The following is a 26,060-nucleotide window of genomic DNA, read 5'->3' as shown; positions in this document are numbered from 1 at the left end:
CTCCAAAGAGCCCCCAACTCATAATACACTTGAGGGCAATTAAGGGTTCCCTCTTCTATCACTATTCAAGTCTTGGACGGGCCACCCAGACTTAAGAATTCCGTAACTTCCGAAAGTCGGCTAAGGCAAATGTCCCGATATTTTCTCCGTTCGCCGTCAACGGGACGTTAAACCCTAATCTTCCGTCCTTCATCACCTCCTTCTAACACACATGCCTGCAGTAGCACTGTCAACACGAAATTTCCTGGTATGCACCTCGTTGAGTTCGCCGAAATGGTGCGACCTTTCTTCCATCCAGAAGATGATGGGAACTGCATTCATCGATACGTAGCGTCATTTCGACCATTTCACCTGGCTGGAAACCAGAGGGACTTGTATTAGTTCAGCTTGCCAAGAAAGACCATTGTTTTTTGTTTATCGTTCAGGACGTCAACTATTCAGTGAACTATTTGTTCCCTGCATTTAGGTGTAGGCTCAGAAACCAGGAGATAAGACAACGTTCAAATCTAAATCGGGAGATAATATGTGCGCCGTTTCCTTTTTTTACTGAGACTCGGTGAAGTGATTCAGTGCGGCTGGCATAGTTCGCAGTCGTTCCTGGGTACCGGATTTACCGCCCGTTTTCTCGGCCATTGCCTCGGAGGCCCGGCTGCCCGGTTTTAAGACAGCAGGACAAAAACACAGGCGACCTCGTGCGGCGCCCAGCAGCGCCGCCAACTTCGTTAAGACGCTCCGCAAATGGGCATTGTTTGTTAAATGGCCCGGCCAACAGTTAATAGCCGGCCAAGTTCATTTAAGGGCCAGAGGGGCGCCGGGCGCTCCTCGGAGTTGCTGGAGATGGTGCCGGGGGCTCTCGGCTCGCCTTCCACCCCTAATTAAAGACCTCGCAACTGATCTATCGGCAGCGGCCGAGGTTCGCAGGCTGTGCAAACAGGCGACTACGAGGCATCCAGTGTTCATACTCCGCCGAACAAAAGCGTTCACGGAACGTGTCACAGACGGGAAACGAATCAGGAACATTGACTTGCACTGCAAGTTGACTTCATCGTAGGCAAATGATATTGTGACTCCGACATATCGACGCGATTTAGAACTTAGTATAGCCAACAGAGTCATAACGTTTCAGAACACCAGAACCAACATTGACGACTTGAGGTCATTACTAAATGACCTATAATCAGTTCCCTGTTTTCATATCACTGTGTCGACGCTTACGGTAACAGAAGATATGCTCTCTCTTTTATTGGTACACTCACTTTCTGTTCAGGTAAAGCTTACGGTGCTTCAAATGACCAATTGATTAATCTGACAGCTGTGTGAACTCTGCTCTGTCACTTGATAGAGCACGCAGATATTAGACAGAAGTACGTAAATCTTATTGGAACCGTTCTCAAATAGCAACTGACTTACGTGTCTCTAGGTTTCTCGCAGTTTTCTGCTTCACTTCATGGAAATGCCACGATGGTTCCTGAAAAAACACCACACTGACCATGAGACCTGCCGATGGTCTTTTAAGAATAACGAAACCAATCATAATAAATAAAACAAATCTTTGCGATCAAGCCAGTTAATAAAATGAAATAGCACTCTGTCTTCAGGCCACGAGTGGCCTACCGGGACCATCCGACCGCCGTGTCATCCTCAGAGGAGGACGCGGATAGGAGGGGCGTGGGATCAGTACACCGCTCTCCCGCTCGTTTTGATGGTATTCTTGACCGAAGCCGCTACTATTCGGTCGAGTAGCTCCTCAATTGGCATCACGAGGCTAAGTGCACCCCGAAAAATGGCAACAGCGCATCGCGGCCTGGATTGTCACCCATCCAAGTGTCGACCACGCCCGACAGCGCTTAACTTCGGTGGTCTCACGGGAACCGGTGTATCCATTGCGGCAAGGCCGTTGCCCAATAAAATGAAATAAATTATTTAAAAATTTATGCAAGAATCACAGTGGGTTGCTATTACGACTAGTCTAGTGAACTCTTTTGGACCATTGGACCATACGTCCCCCACCACCTCTCCTTCTTTCACAAGGAAAACATTTTGACTCTTTGCTAAATACAACCTCATTCCGTGTCATCTGATACAGGACAATCCATACTTTTTTATACAACGATATTTTCTGCATTGGTAGAGAACTCGGCCCTTTTCTGCCTTTTCAGCCACCGAGCTAATAAAATAGGGAGCGGCTGCCCAAATGCGAATATTTGTAGGAGAATTTCCCGTTCCAACATTTTGTTTTCAAGCAAGAGAAACTTATCGGTGTGTTTGAGTAGAACCAGGGATTCAGGTGCATTTACTAGAACAATATATAGATCCAGAGTATGTTTGTAAGAAGAATGAAGCCCATGATATGCCAGATTCTAACAATGTTGGCCGTGGACAGCTGTGTCTTTAATCGCGGCTTACAGTGAAAAAGCCGCGCGGCATTAGCCGAACGGTATAAGGCGCTGCAGTCATGCACTGTGCGGCTGGTCCCGGCGGAGGTTCGAGTCCTCCCTCGAGCATGGGTGTGTGTGTTTGTCCTTAGGATAATTTAGGTTAAGTAGTGTGTAAGCTTAGCAGTAGTGTGTAAACTTAGCAGTTAAGTCCCATAAGATTTCACACACATTTTACAGTGAATAATTAATGACAGTGTCATTTTGTACTCCGTATATTGCAGCGGACGTCAACAACATTTTCGTTTAAAAATGATAAAAAAAAAGATGTTGCGAATACTGCGTTCCGCAACGTGTCCAACTATGACTCACGACGCGGCGAGACACTTGTGTCAGAACAGTGAGGCCCAGATGACGCACACGGAGCGCAGCGTCTGCTCGTCGCTGAGACGGCTGCACCCCCGCCTCCATTCACGGCCAGCTGAGCGGGTGCGGTTTTTGTGGCAGTGTGGGTCTCCCCCGCTTGGGGTCGACGACTGCCTAACTGCTCACTTTCGCCCTCGCCGCCGCCTCCTCTTCCTCCTCCACCTCAAGACAGATGGCGGCTGACTGGGGCGGACAGCTGCGCGCCGGCCTCGCCGGAGAAAGTAACCTTGGCAGCCGACAAACAGCAGCCTTGGCCTTCCTCGGCCACAATGCGCGCCGCTACCGCAGCCCACGCTTTTAAACTTTTAAAGGGGGCGGACTCGTGAATGGGCCAGCGCCTTACCGCACAATGCCTCCGTCTCGACACGTTAGGCCTACACATCAGGTCAAGGACCCGGCCGCAGCCGCCGCGTGTTGGTCGCCTTTGGCTGCGGCGCTTGGTGGTGAATTACAGTGGCGCCCACAGAAGCAGGTGCGTCCCAGCACACTCCGCGACCACAGTGAAATGTCAGCCAGGGAGCTGGATACCGAGCCGCTCACTGTAACACTCCTACAACCTGAGCTGAACCGTCCGCCACGTTTTCCCCAATTACATCTATTGAAGAATTCGTCCTATACATGGGTGGCTGCATAGCTGTGAAGTGCAATAATCATTGCAAAAATGGCTTTCACATGTTTGGATCTCCAAGTGTCCTCGAACGAAGAAAAAGATGGGCTGCCGGCCGGGATGGCCGAGCGGTTCTAGGCGCTACAGTCTGGAACCGCGCGACCGTTACAGTCGCAGGATCGAATCCAGCCTCGGGCATGGATGTGTGTGATGTCCTTAGGTTACTTAGGTTTAAGTAGTTCTAAGTTCTAGGGGACTGATGACCTCAGAAGTTAAGTCCCATAGTGCTCAGAGTCATTTGAATCATTTGAAAGATGAGCCATAAATTGCAGCAGATACTACTGGGAATCAGGACCTAGCGAAAAATTGTGTACTGTAGGTATATATTAGTAAAGGTAGTTATAAACATGAAACCAACTACATGCAACTGAATTCCTTCCCCCAGTCGACAACCTAACTGCAACAGTTCGTCTCAGAATTTATATTCGTGAGATATTTTCGTAATTGACACAGTGAAGAGAATTTGATTGTGATGTATTCGTACGGCTTTGTCATAAACATACACAAATAAATAGAATAATACCTGACCTCATTTCTCAGATAGGTACCGTAGCACGAGTCGTAATTAAAATGTTTTTATAGCTGATCGGTCATTGTGAGGAAAACTGCGCAAGTGGCATAATCTTCAAAGAATGAACTTGTGACCACGATTCAACAAGCAGCATTTTTTGTGTCTTATTTTTGTGTTAGTGGTAAAGTCATTTAATAACAGCGTTAATTCCGGGTACCCCAGGATTTACAGTGTTTGTCTGGGTGGGAGAGGGGTGGGAAAAAACATATATGCGGGTATAAACTAATAAATAGGCACAGTCTGGTACTGCACAACACCCATATTCGAAGACATTGGTACCGACTGATTACCCCATTACATTTACTATTTACAAGCTACCGTGCAAGTTCCAAGCCTACATTTCTACAGCCACGTAACATTATATTTCAATTTTTCGGTTATATGAAAGGGCGTTCTAAATACGTATTTACACATTAATTACTGTTCCGCACACTTCATACATGCAATATCAAATATATAAGGAACTTTGTAGAAAGTTGCCGAAAAAAAGTTGCCGAATCCTGAGAGTTGGGGAAAACGTGGCGGATGATTCAGCCTGTCATATAGGAGCTCTAATTCACTGAAATACGCCCCAGTTCTTTCAATTTCACGTTCGGGCGTCTGCCACAGTTCTGTCAAGCTCTTTAAAGAACTGTGAGAGTTGCCCGAACACGAAATTGAAAGAAATGTGACAGATGCCCGAACAACAGGGAACTGACATGCACTGAGACTATGAAATAGTGCATTGATAATGGCTAGGCAATAGCCGAAATCTGGATTTGCCAAATAAAACCTGCAGAAAAGGACGGCTGATTGCTGTGCTCTATCATTTATAAATACATAAAAAAGTAGTAGTTTTTTAAGTGTATTACCAATAAACTTCTTACACTAAAAACGTATGTAATAAATTTGATTTTACTATTGTAAGTTAACGTTTCGAGAGCGACCTAAGAAGTCGAAAGCTGATTAGTTATTAAATCAGTAATAGTAGCAAAACATCGGGAAGAGTTCACTATTTGAAATTAGTGTCATGTTCCGTAAAGCACTCATGTTCTGTCAAGCACGGACGGAAGACTCAGTTGTCATTTCTGTATTCACGTATAACACAGTTCCACTGGAAGCAGCCACTACAGGCATCCATATTACGTACAGATGCATCTGATTCACCCTGTACATCGACCATAAAAGCAGATCTTCCCAGTGTCCTTCCTCGCACTATCATTGAAATCACGCACCCACGTTCACTTTTGATGACAAACTCAGGTCGACGTACGGTGCTGGCGAGGTATCAATAGAACAGAGTCTTCATATGCGAGGGAGATGCAGCACGGAGAGCTCATTTCGCGGCGGAAAATCCGGCGTTCGCCGACAGGGGGCGCCTCCCCGTCGCCCACAATGACGTGGGCGGCAGATGATCTGCACGCATTGTCCGTTCACCTACGCCGGGGCCCGTTCTCGGCGAACCGGCGCTGCGTACATAGACCTACTTAGATCAAGAGCCACTGTACGGTTGTCGGTCAGAGATAGTTCTTGCATAAATTAAACGCCATCACTGCTGTTCTGTAAAAGCTGTCCTCTACGCCCCCTCACTTTCGTCCTCCACATTTTCTGAGAACGAGCAGCTGTCTTTTTCGCGGTAAGACACCGGTTCTCTCTCCCTCTCTCAGGGATAGACGACTACTGCCAGCGACCGATGGCGCCAGCTGATTGTACACGAGCAGGGCGCAGATTGCTTATGCTCGCCAGACTCTCGAATTACGGCGCCGAACAATTAGCAGCGGGACGGGCGGCATCGCGTCGTCTCGCATTACGCCCGGCTGCGACTGCTGGCTGCGGACCAAGGGCCCTCCGGCGCATATGCCCCTGTTTGCAGTCGCCTCTGCTCGCCCACTGTACCTCCTCCGGCGTCGCATTACATTTGAACGAGTGCCAAAGTGCGAAGCGAAAGAATGACTATAATGTTTCTCCAAAAAGTTCGGGTCGTATTCTGTGACATTACAGATGACGAAACTAGAGTGTGAGTGAGTATGGCAGCCAAACGTGCGTTGACAGGAGCATATGTTGAGTCATCCTTAAAACTACTCGCCCGTATTTTCTGTTTGCTTCAGCCACGCGAAGTACGTGCCATCTTGCACATATCTCAGGAAGGAAGGGCGCCCCGGCTATAGAAATCAAATCATTACAAAAAAACTATGAACCATACGTACAGAGCCGGCCGATGTGACAGTGCGGTTCTAGGCGCTTCGGTCTGGAACCGCACGATCGCTACGGTCGCAGGTTCAAATCCTGCCTCGGGCATGGATGTGTGTGATCTCCTTAGGTTAGTTAGGTTTAAGTAGTTCTAAGTTCTAGGGGACTGATGACCTCAGATATTAAGTCCCATAGTTCTCCGAGCCATTTGAACCATATCTACAGAGTTACTTTCTCTTAAATTGTTTGCAATAAACTACCCCCTACAAGTGTAGCTGCTTTACTTTACCGGTTCGATATGTATGCAGGTATTATTTGCTCACGAAGTATTTAAAAGAAGCCGGTCTCCAGTTTTGACCTATAAGCTGTGTGGATCTTGTCCTTCCACGGAACTAACGCCGTTCGAAAATTGGGGTGTCTGTGTTTTTCACTTTGTGTTAAGGACTTAACTCAGTTATAAGTTGCTGTGGATGTCATAATCCTCTGCAACGGTCCCGGTTCGAACCCTGGGTCGTAATTTTGTGTTTTTTAATTCATATAACTAACTTATCTTTGTACTTTACATGCTTATCATTGTTCTGTTGTGAAATTTGCACTGGTGTTAATCTGACACTGTTTTCATTTTACATTAAGAACTCATATTTCTACATCGAACCCTTTCTATTATTCTGCTGTCAATTATATTAATATGGCACTTCTGTTACTACTGTTGGCTGTATGGTCTTTGCTGACCAAAGCCAAAAATAAATAACCAAATAAAAATTTGTCTTAGTATCGTCTGCAGCCTCCTGAGACGTGCACAACATCACAGACACCGCATAAATTTGCAACTCCTTTTCCGAGTCCACAAATGATAAGGAATAAATGCGGAATCAAACTTCGTGACAAATGATTGCCTATTCTTAGCCTTGTAGTCTTTGGTCACGCAAATTCGTTCGTGCACGCTGTTAGGAACGTGGCCCCTACTACTTTTAGACGCAAAGTAGATACACAAAAAACGTCTCATTAACATTGAGGGCTAAATAATGTATGTTTGACATGTTACAATCAGCTGTAGATGTTTATGTGTACAATGTGTTACCGATTTCGATCGATTAATTGGACAGTCGTATAGATGCTTGAAGATGGACTAGTGTTGGTTCAAATGGCTCTGAGCACTATGAGACTTAACTTCTGAGGTCATCAGTCCCCTAGAACTTAGAATTACTTAAACCTAACCAACCTAAGGACATCACACACATCCATGCCCGAGACAGGATTCAAACCTGCTACCGTACCTGTCGCGCGATTCCAGACTGTAGCGCCCAGAGCCGCCCGGCCACTCCGACCGGCTGGACTAATGTAACTCTGAAAACGATAACCTATTGCACCTATTAAACGGCAAAGATTAAGACCGCGGAGTGGAACATATCATATATATGTTATTAATAAATACAGCTGAACTCCCAAGAACTCCTTTTAGCAAAACTAATCCCAGAAAATGGGTGCATCAGATACTATTGCAACTAGACACGGAACGGGCAGCAGTAGGTCCTGGCACGAACAACGATGCCTCTGATGACTGAAATAGGAACGGAAGTTCAAGCTTTGCCTAAAAGAAATCACGCCATCTGTAGGCACACTCAATATCCTCAGAACGAATTTTTAATCGCAGAAGTCATTGATAATTGAACGTGGTGACAATACTGTTCCAGATTCCAAACTACCTCTGACCTAAGAATCCCTTTATACTACATTTTAGTCACCACTTTATTACACTATAACCTCAGTCAGCCAGTCCTTAAGAATAGCTTTCCATCATCATCACCATCATTATTTACTGCACACAAACAGGTCACTTATGCCCATGGCAGAAGACAAAAATGTACAAGTACATACATATGAAACACAAATAAATGATCAACATATCCAGTCCACAAATCACGTGGTGACAATACTGTTCCAGATTCCAAACTACCTCTGACCTAAGAATCCCTTTATACTACATTTTAGTCACCACTTTATTACACTATAGCCTCAGTCAGCCAGTCCTTAAGAACAGCTTTCCATCATCATCACCATCATTATTTACTGCACACAAACAGGTCACTTATGCCCATGGCAGAAGACAAAAATGTACAAATACATACATATGAAACACAAATAAATGATCAACATATCCAGTCCACAAATCACAACTAACCAAAATTGTAACATCACGAAAACTGATTTCATATGATTGCCCATTTATTTCTGTCTTGGGCATCCGCAGTGCACTATGTTGGATATTCTTCTTCCGGAGTCACTAAAGCTCTAATTTTTCACCTCGTTCGCGTGCAACTTCTGCGAAGTCTACAAGCTGGCTGATATACTGATATTTTGCTAGTGGGAGTACCCACTGCTCGGAGAACATGTCCCACCCTCTTCTCGCAATCACTATCCCAATATCAGCTTTCTTAAATTACTTAATATACGAACTAATGTCAAGAGTCTTCCCTGATTGACACTAGGATCCAGTGAGCCATTTTATTTGTAAGTAAAGCATGATTTTATTATACAGTCCTGGAAATTGAAATAAGAACACCGTGAATTCATTGTCCCAGGAAGGGGAAACTTTATTGACACATTCCTGGGGTCAGATACATCACATTATCACACTGACAGAACCACAGGCACATAGACACAGGCAACAGAGCATGCACAATGTCGGCACTAATACAGTGTATATCCACCTTTCGCAGCAATGCAGGCTGCTATTCTCCCATGGAGACGATCGTAGAGATGCTGGATGTAGTCCCGTGGAACGGCTTGCCATGCCATTTCCACCTGGCGCCTCAGTTGGACCAGCGTTCGTGCTGGACGTGCAGACCGCGTGAGACGACTCTTCATCAAGTCCCAAACATGCTCAATGGGGGACAGATCCGGAGATCTTGCTGGCCAGGGTAGTTGACTTACACCTTCTAGAGCACGTTGGGTGGCACGGGATACATGCGGACGTGCATTGTCCTGTTGGAACAGCAAGTTCCCTTGCCGGTCTAGGAATGGTAGAACGATGGGTTCGATGACGGCTTGGATGTACCGTGCACTATTCAGTGTCCCCTCGACGATCACCAGTGGTGTACGGCCAGTGTAGGAGATCGCTCCCCACACCATGATGCCGGGTGTTGGCCCTGTGTGCCTCGGTCGTATGCAGTCCTGATTGTGGCGCTCACCTGCACGGCGCCAAACACGCATACGACCATCATTGGGACCAAGGCAGAAGCGACTCTCATCGCTGAAGACGACACGTCTCCATTCGTCCCTCCATTCACGCCTGTCGCGACACCACTGGAGGCGGGCTGCACGATGTTGGGGCGTGAGCGGAAGACGGCCTAACGGTGTGCGGGACAGTAGCCCAGCTTCATGGAGACGGTTGCGAATGGTCCTCGCCGATACCCCAGGAGCAACAGTGTCCCTAATTTGCTGGGAAGTGGCGGTGCGGTCCCCTACGGCACTGCGTAGGATCCTACGGTCTTGGCGTGCATCCGTGCGTCGCTGCGGTCCGGTCCCAGGTCGACGGGCACGTGCACCTTCCGCCGACCACTGGCGACAACATCGATGTACTGTGGAGACCTCACGCCCCACGTGTTGAGCAATTCGGCGGTACGTCCACCCGGCCTCCCGCATGCCCACTATACGCCCTCGCTCAAAGTCCGTCAACTGCACATACGGTTCACGTCCACGCTGTCGCGGCATGCTACCAGTGTTAAAGACTGCGATGGAGCTCCGTATGCCACGGCAAACTGGCTGACACTGACGGCGGCGGTGCACAAATGCTGCGCAGCTAGCGCCATTCGACGGCCAACACCGCGGTTCCTGGTGTGTCCGCTGTGCCGTGCGTGTGATCATTGCTTGTACAGCCCTCTCGCAGTGTCCGGAGCAAGTATGGTGGGTCTGACACACCGGTGTCAATGTGTTCTTTTTTCCATTTCCAGGAGTGTACATCCTATCGTCTCATTACCCTTTAGCCTATTGCCCCACAATGTTACAAGAGAATTGTTCGTGAATTATCGTGTCTTTGCAGTGTCGGAGTCAGACGACGCTGTGAATATGACAGATCCGCGTCCCGCAGGAGACGGGAGAGGCTTTGCCCGTCTGCGACAGGAAACCGCTTCTGTTCGGCTCCCTCGGCGGGAAACCGATACGTCTCGTACAAACACGGCGACAAGATCTCGGCGCGGTGACCCCGTGCGAAACGTGAGCCCACCGGCTGGCTGCCACTGGCCACCGCGTGTTGTCACAGCCGACTGGCCGCCTCTTTCGATCGTCACAGAGGCAGTCTTAGACTCTTCCTCACGGCGGGAATCCCACTGTGTCCCGTGAAGCGCAAGAACTATTCCTGGCGACGACTTCTCCTCAAAAGAGGCCACCGCCTGTCAACAAGGTTTACCGCTGTTTGAGCAGCGCCCCAGGGTCTCTTCATAATGCAGGCGCACGACGGTATTCGATGCCGGTTTTTGTTTGGGAAGGGACGTCTGCGCCAGTTTGAGCATCACTTATTGAGCACCACTGTCGGTCTGTCCGCTATCGATACAGTCCTCTGTTACGCGAAGACGCCGCCGGGAAGCGGTAAGGAGCTTCCAATGCGACTGCGCCGCTGCCAACTACACAGTGATGTAAGCTGGAAGTTAATGAGAACGATACCATACAGGCCGTCATGTGATGTACTTGTTATGACTATGCTTCCACTTGTGACGTACGTCGCTTATTTTCCGTTGCAGCAATTTACGGTAAAGATAAAATTTTCTTTGTTTTAACAGGAATATTCCCATTTGCTCCAACTTCAGATACGAAACCTTTATATTATACCTCAAGTCTCCGCATCTCCTTTTCAACTTTATGACCTAAAGTAATAAAACTGCCATGTTCCACAAAGGAGACTACAGTGGAAACTGGCATCCGGAGGTGAACAAGCCAAAAGAAATTCTGACAGTTACACAGACTGAAGATAAAATCCAGAATGAGATTTTCACTCTGCAGAGGAGTTCGAGCATCGGCCAGGCACACAGTTTTAACCTGCCAGGAAGTTTCGTTTGCAGATAAAATGTTTGTATCTTCCCGTACATTTTATCATAACAATGGACACTTGCATTTTCTCTTGTACTCTTGCTGTTCTATCGTAATAAATCCGCCCGATGTTTATCGATTCCACTGTTTTATCTCGAGAAAGCACTGTAGAACGAATTATAACATAAATGAAGTCGATGACTTTGTTTTTAAGTGTGCGATAGTACAGATGCACAGCATCTAGGAGCTGTGTACCTCTTCCAGTGGCACCATCTGTGTCCGATTCACTGTGAACATACTACATTTCACCATTGTTTCCATTAGTAGCACTGAGATTGTGGAAAACGTTACCTGGCTATGATAGACAGTGATGGAGAGTAGTTGTCGGACGTGACACTGTTGAAGAAACTATCTACAAGTAGTTCTGGAGATTCGTATGAAAGATATCATGTTAATAACAAATCAAATACAGACCTCTCTGTCCCCGAATGCTAGTTCACTGTCTTACTCACTGATCGTTTCTCTGGGTAGATGTAATTTGTGGTGTTCCTATGGGTATGTGAATGGAATGTGAGATTATAGGTGGCGTCCGATTGGCGGCAGTCTACTTCCAACATTCGCAGATATTTTAGGAAAGCGGTTTTCGCGGTGTCTCAGACGTACCGTAACTTCCTTGTCTGGGTCCTGAGGTTCAGTAGTACGGCACAGCATGAGTATGCAATACAAGATCACCAGCTACATTATGGTTACACCGCAATATTCGTATCACTATACCCTCGCAAAACTGTTTCCTCCCTGCGTCAGCAGCCAGACGAAGCTGTCGACTCTCTGATCACAGAGGCGCCTCACGACACCTATAATCTGCTCCCTTCACCCGCGGCACTGAGACAGCTGTCCCCTTAGCACAGTTTCCGCAAACAGCATCAGCTGCCAGATGAAATAGGTTGCTCCCCTCGCTCCCTGCGAATTTCTTCTTTTTGTCGCGGGTTTCTTAGGGGAGAACGCCCTTCCTTACAAAGAGGGGAGAGTTTTCTTAAGAAAAACTGCTCGGAGAAAGGAATAAAGAGGCAACCTGTTGCTGGCCCTCCTCCTAAGAGAGCAATCTTGGCGACTCGATTACCGAGACGCCCTCGCAGCGCCTTATAGACTACCGCCGGGGGGAGGGGAGGCTCCGGAAGCCCTAAACAAGTTCGCGCCTCCCGTCGTCTTGGCCGGGAAATGGGGCGAGAAATCCCTGGCTGCTCCCTGCAACAGTTGGTACTCCTCGCCATCTGGAACTCTTCAAACGATAACAGCTTGTGTCGTTTTATCCGAGATAGGGCTACTATAATTTTTATCGTAGCCTGTAATTTCCGGAAGTACGAAACGTAGGTCGCACTGTATTCCGATGATTTCCCCCATCAATATGTTTCATACAACGATCTGATCTTTTATTAAGCTCTTGTTATTTCTGGCGAACTAGAGGAATCGTTGTTACTTCGGAACGTTTCATTTCGTTTCCACCTTCTGCTCAATCATTGCTCGGATCTCTTCGTTGTCTGCTGTACATTAGTTTCCTCCTTTTATTTCCCTGAAGAGACTGTCTGTTCCTACTATATAACATCATTACATACCATTATCTTCAGGAAATTTCCAGTTTAATCACATAGCTTTGGATAGCTATGTTGTCTCCATTTTTTTCTACTACTTCACACTTTCTGAACAGAAATTTCTTCTCATTCCTTCCTCTTTTTATCTTCTATACAGTCAATAACTTGTAGAAGTGCAGATTTTTTTTTTTTTTTGTGCTGCCGTTTCTTTCTGCGTCGAACAATCATCCCACAAACACGTCACAAACTGTGCGACCTGATGCTCTCTGGATGGTCGTACGGCACCATTAAATCAACTACGACTGTCATCATAGACTAACCGTTTTTCGTCTACATGTCCATATTTCGACAACTTACCAGCTGCCCAGAGGGAAATAAGCACTTATGGCTTACTCTTGCTACATGTAACTGGAGGTACTAATCAACCTGAAAACATGCAGTTTGTAATGGCTATAATTATTAGTCTGCAAATGACGTAAATAATGATATTATGTTGTTCAGTAAGCCATCCTCAGTCACCAATAGCAATATCTGCACTTACACCCTTTACACCTGATACATGTTAATCTCATTCTTCACAGACAGACAGACAAGTGTCGCAATATTTGGATAATGATTCAGCCAGTCTTATTGTATTACTGTGGGAGCATTACATTCTGTGAAATAGTTCATTTAGCATGGTTTGGAATCTAATTCATGATAGACAGTTTCTAACAACAGCATCTGGAATCTTCCAAGACTGATTGTCACTGAAACGCTTATGCATCACCGACCTGTAACACACAGAGCAAAGCCTAACCGTCAAGACTGCTTTGCGTTTGAGGCCCCAAAAGAGATCTTTGCTTAGTTCTGGGTAATTAGAACCAATTTGCCTTTCATGTTTTATTTTGTTTCTGACCCTCAGTTCGTTCTAATTTTTTTGGTCTAATGTAGCATAACGCCTTGTCACATAATAAACAGAAAGAGCTCTCTAGTGTCTTACATACGAAGAAGTATCAGTACCTGGAAAAAGTGTTTGAAATCTACTCATACGTTCCCCTACTACAGCATGAATGACCGATCTTGACCTCATCTTTTAGGTGATCTGACGCAACCTCTTCTCAGTACGCCATTCCCAACAACAGCCCCAATGACAAAAAAGCAACTGTCGATGAAATCCGTATAGCTGGAGTAGTGGTAAACCTTGCGGCAAGGAGACAACTCTTCGTGTATAGAAGCACATGCTCTGTTTTCTATCCATAACAAACTTACGAAAATCAAGTATGTTTGGTTCCCATGAGAGACTCCGTCCGAACAGGCCTTGAAAGGCCCAACTGTACCGACCTACCGCCGCGTCATCCTCAGCTGACAGGCATCACTGGATGCGAATATGGATGGGCTAGTGGTAAGCACACCGCTCTCGCGGCCGATGTCAGTTTTCGTGATCGTGAAGCAGCTCCTCAATTTGCCTCACAAAGGCTGAGTGCACCTCGCTTGCCAACAACGCTGGGCTGACATGAACGCTCACTGCAGAAAGTGCTAGGCAAGCCCGACATCGCCTTACGTTGGTGATCCGTCGGGAACCCGTGCTACCACTGCGGCAAGGCCATTAGCACCTATGAAAGAAATCTGCATTAAACGAAATTCATGAGTGACGAATACAGTTTCTGTATAATCCTTAACTTAAACTCCATTATCATAGAAGAACATGGATTAACGAAACGTAGTTTCGGTTCGAAGTACAGTTTGCTAGGTCTCCTTCAGGTGGTGGAGTTAATGCGTCTCTCATGACGACTGAGCAGGTGAGGCGGTTTAGTGATTAATACACTGGACCAATTATAGGACATGCCTCCTCGGCTTTAGATTTTACGTCGTTTCCCTTAGTTAAATAAGGTGAAGGACTGTACGGCACCCCTGAAAAGTATATGGTTGGTAAGCTTCTGCTCTCTTGGTTATCCCAATTTCGTGCCCCATGTCTAATGATCTCGACACCGACGACACGTTACTGACCTTGCCGCCTTCGGAAGTTACAGAAAATCGAAATGGTTCAAATGGCTCTAAGCACTATGGGACTTAACGTCTGAGGTCATCAGTCCCCAAGACTTAGAACTACTTAAACCTAACTAACCTAAGGATATCACACACATCCATGCCCGAGGCAGGATTCGAAACTGTGACCGTATCATCAGCGCAGTTCCTGACTGAAGCACCGAGAACCGCTCGGCCGCAGCGGGCGGCTAAAGAAAATCAAAATTTCGTGTACAGCTTTGGCGAGAAAGAAAATACCTACCACGTGTACCATCAGCGGAATCAGCGTCACCGCAACGAAATCAGTGTCGTTGCCGACGTCTAGAGGCTACCTCGGGCGGAGTTCCCGCCTGAGCAGACACTACCCCCACCCTGCGACAGCAGAGGCTGCCGACTGTGGCAGACGGTCAGTGGGGCGGAATTCGGGAGCGGGGGCGGCAGCCGCGTGTAACAGGAGAGTATAAAGACGGCGGCGCCAGGTGCGACCGCCGCAACAGGTGTCTGCGCGTCCGTCTTGAGGCCGCAGTGCGAGCCGCAGCGTACCGACGCTGCCGCGGCGCCTGCCACTGTGGCGCTCCGGTAACGCGAGCCCGCACCGCGACACATGGCGCACGCGTTAACACGTGGACACGCATGCCCGCCTGCATTTGCATATCCGCCCGACCCACCAAGACGTTCTCCTGCTTCTCTTCCTCCCTCCTTGTCTTCAGCACCCGAACGTACCTAATGAATTGGTGCACTAATTTCATTGTATATCAGGGGATAAGGGTACGCGCATATACTGCCGGCAGTAGTGTCGCGCACACAAGGTGTAAAACGGCAGTGCATTGGCGGAGCTGTCAGTTGTATTCGTGTGAAAAAGTTTCCGACGAAAATTAACAGGCTTTGAACGCGGAATGGTAACTAGAGCAAGACGCATGGGACATTCCATTTTGGAAATCTTTAGGGAATTCAGTATTCCGAGATTCGCGGTGTGAACAGTATGCCGAGAATACCATACTTCATGCCTCACCTCTCATCACGAACAGCGCAATGGGCGACGGCCTTCACTTAGCGACCGAGAGCAGCGTCTTCCGCTTATGGTTGTAAGTGTTAGCAGACACGCAACACGGTGTAAGGTAACTGCATAAATCAATGTGGTATCCGCCCGGACAGTGCAACGAAGTTTGTCATTATATGGTAGCAGACGACCGATGCAAGTGTCTTTGCTAACAGCACGACATCACCTGCAGCGCCTCTCCTGCTGTCGTGACCACATCGGTTTGACCCTAGACGACTGGAAAACCGTGCCCTGGTCAGATTATCCCGATTTCAGTTGGTAATAGCTGATGGTACGGATCGAGTGTGGTACAGACCTTACGAAGCCAAGGACTTAAGCCGTCAACAAGGCACTGTGCAGGCTGATGGTGGCTACATAATGGCGTGAGATGTGTTTACGTGGACTGGACTGGGTCCTCTGGTCAAACTAAACCGACCACAGACTGGAAATGGTTACGTTCGGCTGCTTGGAGACCATTTGCGTCCATTCGCGGATTTCGTGTTCCCCCACAACGATGTCATATCACTAGGACACAGTTGTTTGCGATTGGTTTGAAGAACATTCTGGACAGTTGTAGCGAATGATTTGCTCACCCAGATCACCCGACATGAAACCCATCGTACACTTTTGGGACGTAATCGAGAGTTCACTTTGTGGCCGGCCGGTGTGGCCGAGCGGTTCTAGGCGCTTCAGCCTTGAACCGCGTCCTTAGGTTAGTAAGGTTTAAAGTAGCTCTAAGTTCTAGGGGACTGATGTCCTCAGATGTTAAGTCCCATACTGCTCAGAGCCATTTGAACCATTTGATCAGTTTGTGCACACAATTCTGTACTGACAACTCTTCAGAAACTATATACGACTATAGAGGTAAAATGGCTCCATATTTATGAAGGGGACATTCGGGGATATGTCGAGTTGCTGCACTATGCCGGGAGAAAAGAGGCCCGACACGATATTAGGAAGTATCGCATGAGTTTTGTCTCCTCAGTATATAGATAGGCTCCTACGGCGTTGTCTTGGAGTTGAAGTAATCAATCTATGTGCTGCAGAAGTAGGCTCGAATTTGTGTACCATACTGGGGCTCTTCATACGGTATGAAGGTTTAATACATAATATGGTGAAATGAAAAAAATGTGATTAACGTTTTGGTTACTCAATTAATATGCAAAAATTGTTAACCAGTGGCAATAATTATTGTGCCGAATACGTAGAAAGATGAACATGATGAGGTAATGCTGCTGTTAGTGACGGTGAACGTGAGAGTGTTGCTGGTAGTATTTTGGCTGGGAGTAGCGGTGATCACAATAGCGATATTTGATGCTGCAGGTCGTGAAGACCATGACGATATGAACGTGTGCATTACAACTGTTCCCACTCCAAGATTTAATCGTGTTATTTTCTTGGTTAGACAGAGGGATATGAGTAGTATTTTATTTCCAGCAGAAGTAAATGACGAGGAAAAACCGGCACGTAGAATTCACCTGAGTTAGAGAAACTCGCCTTCGGGTTTCACGCGATGCAACTGGTTCTCGACTTTTCATCAAAGCTGCCACCATCTATCACAAGACAGCACTATACATTTACTACAAAGGGCAGAGTACCGTTCAATAGATGAGATCTCATTTTCCCGCAATAGCCCCGATGGCGGCGGAGCGCTAACCCCCAGAGGATCAGCGCGCGCCCTAATTAAGGGTGTGTGGCGCAACGCCTTCCACGAACGCGTCTCGTGCGCCGCGTGACGCGTGGCCGTGTTTGCGGAGTGGGCGGCGACGGCAAACACGTGGGCGGCAGCGCCGCGGGCCGGCCCCTGGGCGCCTACTTGCCGCTATCTTATCTGCCGTCAGATAGCGCGCCGCGCCGTCTGTCACCCCGCGCCGTGGCCGCTGGCGGCGCCGGGCAGCGCGTCTCCGCCGCGATCAGCCGTCGAAGCAGCAAGCACGAGGCGAGCCCTCTGCACTGTGCACACGTCTTGTTCAGATGCAGCTTTCCGCTAGCCTTATGTTGCTACACTGGCAAAGTGTAAATGTAGCTCACTGGACTAGAATTTCACAAGCTACGAAGATAGGCAAATGGGCTCATATTTACTCTAGTGTCTTCCGTAGCTCTTGGCCTCACCGCTAAAATAAACAGTAGTTCAAATGGTTTACGTGGCTCTATGCACTATGGGACTTAACATCTGAGGTCATCAGTCCCCTAGAACTTAGTACTTAAACCTAACCAACCCAAGGACATCACACACATCCTTGCCCGTGGCAGGATTCGTTCGAACCTGCGACCATAGCAGTTACACGGTTCCGGACTGAAGCGCCTAGAACCGCTCTGCCACCACGGCTGGCTTAAACAGTAGTTACCCATCGTTATAGATTTCTCTACTTTTTTTTTCTTTACGTCTTCTGGTTGGTTTGGCGCATCCCGCTAAGAATTCGCCTTAGTCCACCTAATTTTCAACATTCTTCTATAGCACCACATCTCAAACGCTCCGATTCTCTTTTGTTCCGGTTTTCCCACAGCCCATGCTTCAGTACGGTGCAATGCCATGCTCTAAAACGTACATCCTCAGAAATTTCGTGCTCAAATTAAGGCATAACTTTGGAACTGGTAGAATTCTCGTGGCCAGGAATGCCCTTTTTGCCAGTGCTAGTTTGCTTTTCTCTATTACCAGAACTAAAGGATAAAGATTTCGCTCTGTAGAGAAATGTCTGTTGATATGAATAGTTGTTGCAGTCAATAGACGGCCTTTATGACACTGGGTGGGTGTAGACAGGGCACAATTATGCAATATGTATTTTTTTATCTGTGTGCAGTTTCCATTTTAAGGGGTAAAACACACCCCGACAAATAATTTGACATATTAGGTTTGGAGAAAATATCTTCGAAACTAATAGATATAAATAATGTTTCTCATGTAAAAGTCTATATATAATTATTGGATGTATGTTGCTTGAAAGCTGCTTTAACTTATGATGTAACAAAAGTTTTCATTTTTCAAAATTAATTAATGGTGGTGGGGTATTTTGCAAAATTTCAAATTATTACAAAATTTTACATTCGTGAAGAATGTTTATTAGGTACCAAAACTTTTATACTAGGATCAATTTTACGTATCATTGTCTAGAAAATATTCCCTCCAAACTTAATATGCCAAATTACTGTTCGTAATGTGTTTTCCCCTTAAAAGTGAAATTCGACACAAAAAAACACGTTCTGCATTATTCTGCCACCTCTAAACGCCCACCATGTTTCATTGAGATCGTTTATTGACACATGGGAATGTATCTTTGTGAGTGCCTGAGCATGTGTGTAACCGACATGTCCCGAATTGCTCAACTAGGCTTATACCTGGGGCGTCCCAGTGTTAACACGATTATGTCTCTCGTTCTCACTGTCAGGCAAACACGCAAAGTTTATCGCCTAGTACAGGTAAAAACTTATGACGAGGTACAAGAGTAGTAAAAGGGAAGGAATATTAGGGCTTAAAGTCGACGGTGGGGTCGTTAGAGACGGAGCACAGGTTATGGCAACGAATCACCCATGACATGGTAGTTATTACTGTTATGTCAAAATCTTACTCTATATCTGAAACAGTATATCAAAAAAGTTCCTTAATATACGCTCCTTCACTGTTTCGTGAACGTAGGCAGTGTGCTTAGCAACATAAACGAGCAGGATTTGCAACGTACATAATCTAAAACTAAAACAGTCCTACCCTAAATATTTGTTTCCATTGTTTCCATTTATTATTAAGTACAGTTAAAGAGGCCGTTTATCATTTCGTTTTTGCTTTACCGCACCATAACGCCAAGGGACTTTCGCCAGAATAGGGAGTTAAGAGCCGAAAACTAGTGTCAACAACAACAAATGTGTATATAAACGTTATCATCCGTCTGGAGACGACGCTATTTATGTAAATAAACACCATTATTAACAGTAGTGGTCGCCGTTTCATTTTTTTGAAGAATCAAACAGTATTTGTAGGAACTATACTGACATTCGCTCTAATTGGTTTAGTGTAGCCGTGGAAAAACTACATCTGTGTGACCAAAGTTGTATATACGGGACACCGTACTTGCATTCGGGGCCACGTCGTTTCATATCCCCATCTAGATGCAGGGTTCTCTGTGATATCTCTAAATTGCTTAAGAAGGATGCCGGGATGGTTCCTTTGATAGGACATGGTCTATTTCACTCTCTATCCCTTCCCTATTAAGAGTCTCAGATCCGTCTCTGATGACGACGTCTTCGACGGGACGTTAAGCCCTCCTTCCTTCCTTCCTTCCTTCCTTTCTCCGCACGGGTGCTCCAGCCTGACTTCTCCCGAAATACGAATCCAGTGTGCACCAGTACGACGCTCGTTGCAACACCGAACAGTAGTATCCACGGTAGTTCGGCGCTCTGAGAGACAACACCTGCCCGCCCCGGTGGTCTCTGCAGCTGCGGCCGCGCCCGCCTTAACTTGGGGCCACCTTATCTCGGCCGGCGCCTCGCGCCACTCATTAATCAGCAGCCCTCTGCTTCCCAGGGGGCCGCCGCAGCTGCTGGCAACGCCCACCAGGGCGCTGGCGTCGCCTCCTCAGAGGCCCAGACGCTGTCTCCGGCGCGACGAAGTACCAGTTCGCGGTACAACCGAGTCACCACTCTCAACTGGAAGCCACACTCAGCCACTTAAGCACGCTGCCAAAGTCTTGACGAACTTCTTGAAACATTAGTCGACTGTTAGCGGCGTAGCGCATTCGTGGTACAATAAAACTGCAATCTGGTGTTATGACCCACACAGGTGGTAACCGACTCGCGATAACGTGTCCACCCATGCACTCCTGGACATTTGTTTCATACTCAGTTCTTCAATGGTCATACCAGTGCTTTCTTCGATGCCATCTATCCACTTTCTCCTCGGTTTTCCTCCTCGTCTTTGACCTTCCGTTATTTCGAGCATATAGTTGCTCGTATTTAGTGTTCTGTTCTGATGATATCCCCAAAGTACTTTAATTTCATCTACAGTATTTATGGTTTCATTCTTTCTAGGAATGTTTTATTTTCTGCATTTTAAATCCACGAAATCTTCAGGATCCTTCTCTAAGTAAACATTTCAAAAGAATCGATTTTCTTGCGGTCGACACTTTCATTGGCCACGACTCAAATCCGTGCAGAGCTACGAGTGAGCTCAAAGCGTCAGCCACTTTTGGTCTGGTCAGTAGTGACAGTTCCCTTTCCTTTAGCAACCTGCTGAATTTAACTGCAGCTGCTTTTGCAAGCTGCATTCTCATTTACTCCGAGCAGGAAATGTGGTTTGCTGTCGTAGATCCTAATTTATCGACTTTCTTAGTGATTTCGGCGCCTATCACCACATAATTCTTCGTTACTACTGTCAACACTTTTGTTTCCCCCAAATTTAGCCTTAGACCATTTTTTTCGTTTTCTTTTCATAGTTTTGCTATATTTGTTAAATATCTTTTCACTGCCTGCTGTAAGTGCTGTATGATCCACATACCTTACAGCCTTGACCCCCGATTTTGAAATCTTCGAATTGACGCAAACTACCCCCATCTTCAGGCCCGTTTATTCTCCGCTCAATCTACTCGAATACAAAATTAAGCGTGTAGAGGAATTTTCGTACCAGATCCAGGGCTCTTTTGGAGAAAGATACCATTTCAGATTCTGAAAACGTAATTAGCTGCTCGTGTGTCTGTTTATTAAGTATTTGACAAAATCGTTTCAAGGCTACTTATCCTATGCGATCATCAGTTTCACTTCAATGCTGATAGTTATTTGGGAAGAAAGCATGCTTGGTTCCTGCAAAATTGTTAGCAAATTTTTTGTGGTTGCCTGAGCGCGTTGTGATGTCTACCGTACTAACAACAAAAGTAATCGAAGTGTTTCGTTGTACATCTTGGCACATATTCTGAATTTTTCTGTTGAAATGGACTACAGTTTCGAAAGACTACAATAATAGAGTTGGTAGTACTTTATAAAGGGAAATGTAAATTCCTCACATAAAGCTGACAAATTCTTTCATCCATTCCATAACAAACGAATGAAAAAAAGGAAAAAAGTACTCCCACATCCCAGTGTCTTGCTGCTCACTTGGCCGGCCGGAGTGGCCGAGCGGTTAAAGGCGCTACAGTCTGGATCCGCACGACCGCTACGGTCGCAGGTTCGAATCCTGCCTCGGGCATGGATGTGTGTGATGTCCTTAGGTTAGTTAGGTTTGAGTAGTTCTAAGCTCTAGGGGACTTATGACCACAGCAGCTGAGTCCCATAGTGCTCAGAGCCATTTGAACCATTTTTTTTTTTTTTTTTTTTGCTGCTCACTTGAAAATACAGTACAAAAAATTAAAGATATTGCTTTCGCTCGACCAATTAGGCTTTATGTTTTTATGTTTTCCTCATTTTGATGGCACAACTCAAACCGAGTATTTCACTTAGTTGGCAAAGTAAGTCAACCTACCCCAAGCAGGGATATAATAAGTAAATGAATGTAAGCAGAAGTGAAATTTCATTATAAGTGCACTCCACAACCGTACCTTTGCATTAATTAAATGCAAATAACGTGAACTTTTTGGTAAAATACGTATTCCTTAGCGTGCAGAATCAGAAAATTGACTTATTGTCATGTTTGGTATATATTCTTTCATTTATTGCAACTCTGTAAACGAGTTTCAAAAAATTATCTGTAGATGTTTCACTAATGTAGCTATTTGCAACAATGACACCACATAGTATTAGAATGGAAATAAGTCGATTTCAGTTTTCAGTATGTGATTGTAGTTGCCGTAATGAGTATCCAATATTTTATCCTACATTAACAGTACTGTATGCAGCTGCGGAGCGGGTTTATGCGATGTTATTACGAAATTAAACAGTTCGTCTGTCTGCACTGATAGTCAATATACCTTCACGAAGACAAAAATTAGCTTCGTAACTCCACCTGCAGCTGACAGACACACATTTTCGGCATCTTCCGTCAAGTAACGCCGGTCAGTATCTAGGTAACTAAACTGCAGAGGTGTCTGACAACATTCCTCCGAATATGCTTGGTAATCGCGACTGGCTGAAAAATCTCGTACTTCGCCAAATTAACCAACACGGCGGCGGCAGATTTGTGTCGTTCGGAGCTGTTGTTGCGCCACAAAGAATATATGAGGGTGATTATGGGGGACTGATTGATAGCTCCCAATAAAAGGGGAGCTTACCAAACGCGCCGGCTGTCTTATCGGCGGCGGCCGCAAGACACGGGCCCTTGTTATTGCGTTCTTTGACGGCTGACAGAGATACGGCCGCTAAATTAAGCTTAGCAGCGCCCACCTGTTCGCTCCTCGGCTGCAGTAGATGTAGCCGCCGACAAGGAATCACACCCCGCGGCCTTCAGAAGGCTACCATTGTACCAGAGACTCCCCGCAGTTACCTGCTGACCTTTACTCCGAGCAGTCAGTTGTGTTAACTTAGTTCAACGAATTGAGTTGAATTTTCAATTTTTCTAACATCGAAAAATTGTCAAAAATTGTAAATTTGTTCCCGTCACAAAATTATCCCAGTGAACACTACCACTGGGAAGGAATATCTCTTTCGTAATGGCACTATAAATAAAAAAATCAGATACCTTTTAATGAAGGGAAAATAAAAATCACCATAACTCTTTCAGAATTTTTAACCGCACGATGTGTCCTGCTCAATGTGGGCAATCCAAAATCTTCATAAATGGTTCCAAGTATTGTAAGAAGGTTTCCGCAAAGTGATGTTAGAGAGCGAATATTATACAGCATGACTGATACTTATAACTTTTAACCCATCGAGATACTGAAGTAACTGTTCCATTAACAACTTGGAGTGTGTACATTTTTTTTCCCGGCGTTCACCAGCTCTTCGAAATTCGCTTTTTCTTCGCCGTTCAAATGGTTCAAATGGCTCTTAGCACTATGGAACCTAATATCTGAGGTGATCAGTCGCCTAGAACTACTTAAACCTAACTAATCTAAGGACATCACACACATCCATGCCCGAGGCAGTATTCCAACCTGCGATCGTAGCGGTCGCGCGGTTCCAGACTGTACTGCCTAGAACCGCTCGGCCACTCCGGCCGGCTTACATCATTACACACTGAATTGTTAGATGTGGTGGTGGTAGTTAGTGTTTAACGTCCCGTCGACAACGAGGTCATTAGAGACGGAGCGCAAGCTCGGGTTAGGGAAGGATTGGGAAGGAAATCGGCCGTGCCCTTTCAAAGGAACCGTCCCGGCATTTGCCTGAAACGATTTAGGGAAATCACGGAAAACCTAAATCAGGATGGCCGGAGACGGGATTGAACCGTCGTCCTCCCGAATGCGAGTCCAGTGTGCTAACCACTGCGCCACCTCGCTCGGTCTGAATTTTTAGAGACGATATTAGTGCTCACGTGACAGAGGTAGGGTTCGAACGAACATCCTTTCTAACTTCTGCACTTCCTGACATCTTGAGTTGCCGGGTGTTCTGCCGAATATCAGCGTCGCACTTGTACGATATTTCGGTAAAGTAGCTCGTAACCATCATCAGGTGCGACCTGGTCCAGTATTTATGTCCGTTTTTATTTATACCAGAGACATAAATACTGGACCGGGTCCACTTGAGGAGCAATCTCAAGTCGCACCTGATGAAGGTTACGAGCTACGCTGCCCAAACATCGTGCAAGTACGACGCAGATATCCGGCAGAACACCCGACAACCCAAGCCACAGATATAAATACTGGACCAGGTCCACTCGAGGAGCAGTCTCAGGTCGCACCTGATGAAGGTTAGGAGCTAAGTTACCGAAATATCGTGCAAGTACGATGCAGATATCCGACCGAACACCCGGCTAATATTTTTCAACACTGCGGACGGCCCTGCAATACGGCAGAGAGTTGAACGAGGCGGAGGGGCAGGAATGCGAAGCGTGCCCCACGCCCACCTAGCTATTGTCGTGACGTCTTTGGCGAGCTTTTAATAACGGCAGCTCGTGGCACACGGCCGGGATCAGGCGGCGCGCACGCAGCGCCGTTGGGGCGGCGCCCCTGTAATGTGTCAGTCGGTCAAAGGAGGAAATCCGCGAGCCGGCTGTCAATCTGGAGAGGCAGGGCTGGCGGCGGCCCACAGAGGTGGGGGCAGACGGCCGCACCCTCCTGAGGAACAGTGGATGCAGCTCCGGCGGGGGTAGCGCACGCAAAAAGCGCCGGCGCGACAGTGATTGAGAGGATCGCCACCGTCACGCCTGAATGGTCGCCAGAATGGCGTCATTACAGCAGCGCGGGGCCTCGTCTTGGGGCGTGAGTCACGCACGCTCTATTGTCCGCCGCAGATGGTCGCTTCTTTCGGGAGGGCGACATTCGCAGCATCCTCTAAATGTTGCTTTTGGAGAGGATATTGGTCGTCATATATCGCACAAGCACACACACACTCACACACACACACACTCACTTTTAATAGTCCACCATGCTTTCTTGGGACAGATGTAATGGAAAGTATGGTTTCCACTTGGAATGCAAAACAATGAATAGCAATTGTTCGATTGCATACAGGGTGTCCCAGGAATGTTACGACAGTCTTCGAGGGGCTGCAAAGGGCGTCCCGAGGAACAAATGCGTGTCAGGAGGCCGGCCAGTGTGGCCGTGCGGTTCTAGGCGCTTCAGTCTCGAACCGCACGACCACTACGGTCGCAGGTTCTAATCCTGCCTCGGGCATGGATGTGTGTGATGTCCTTAGGTTAGTTAGGTTTAAGTAGTTCTAACTTCTAGAGGACTGATGACCTCAGATGTTAAGTCCCATAGTGCTCAGAGCCATTTGAACCATTTTTGAACCATGTCAGGAACGCGTTTCCAGAGGCGTCATCCTACTGCGCTACAGAGCGTCGAAGTGTTGGGCGCCGGCCTCATCCAATGACGCTACCAAGCATCGGAGTTATAGGCACCGGCGTCTACCACCACGCCACCCCTTCAGCAGCAAACGTCACTGTGTAAGCTGACGGACAATAGGAAGAACATCTCGCAATGTTCATCTACATCTACGTTTATACTCCGCAAGCTACCCAGCGGTGTGTGGCGGAGGGCACTGTCATTACCTCCCTTTCCTGTTCCAGTAGCGTATGGTTTGCGGGAATCTCTCTAATTTTACATTCGTGATCTCCTCGGGAGGTATTAGTAGGGGGAAGCAATATATTCGATACCTCATCCAGAAACGTACCCTCTCG

Source organism: Schistocerca cancellata, chromosome 1 (assembly GCF_023864275.1).
Source record: "Schistocerca cancellata isolate TAMUIC-IGC-003103 chromosome 1, iqSchCanc2.1, whole genome shotgun sequence".
NCBI classification, from domain to species: Eukaryota; Metazoa; Arthropoda; class Insecta; order Orthoptera; family Acrididae; genus Schistocerca; species Schistocerca cancellata.
This window is presented reverse-complemented; position numbering follows the sequence as displayed.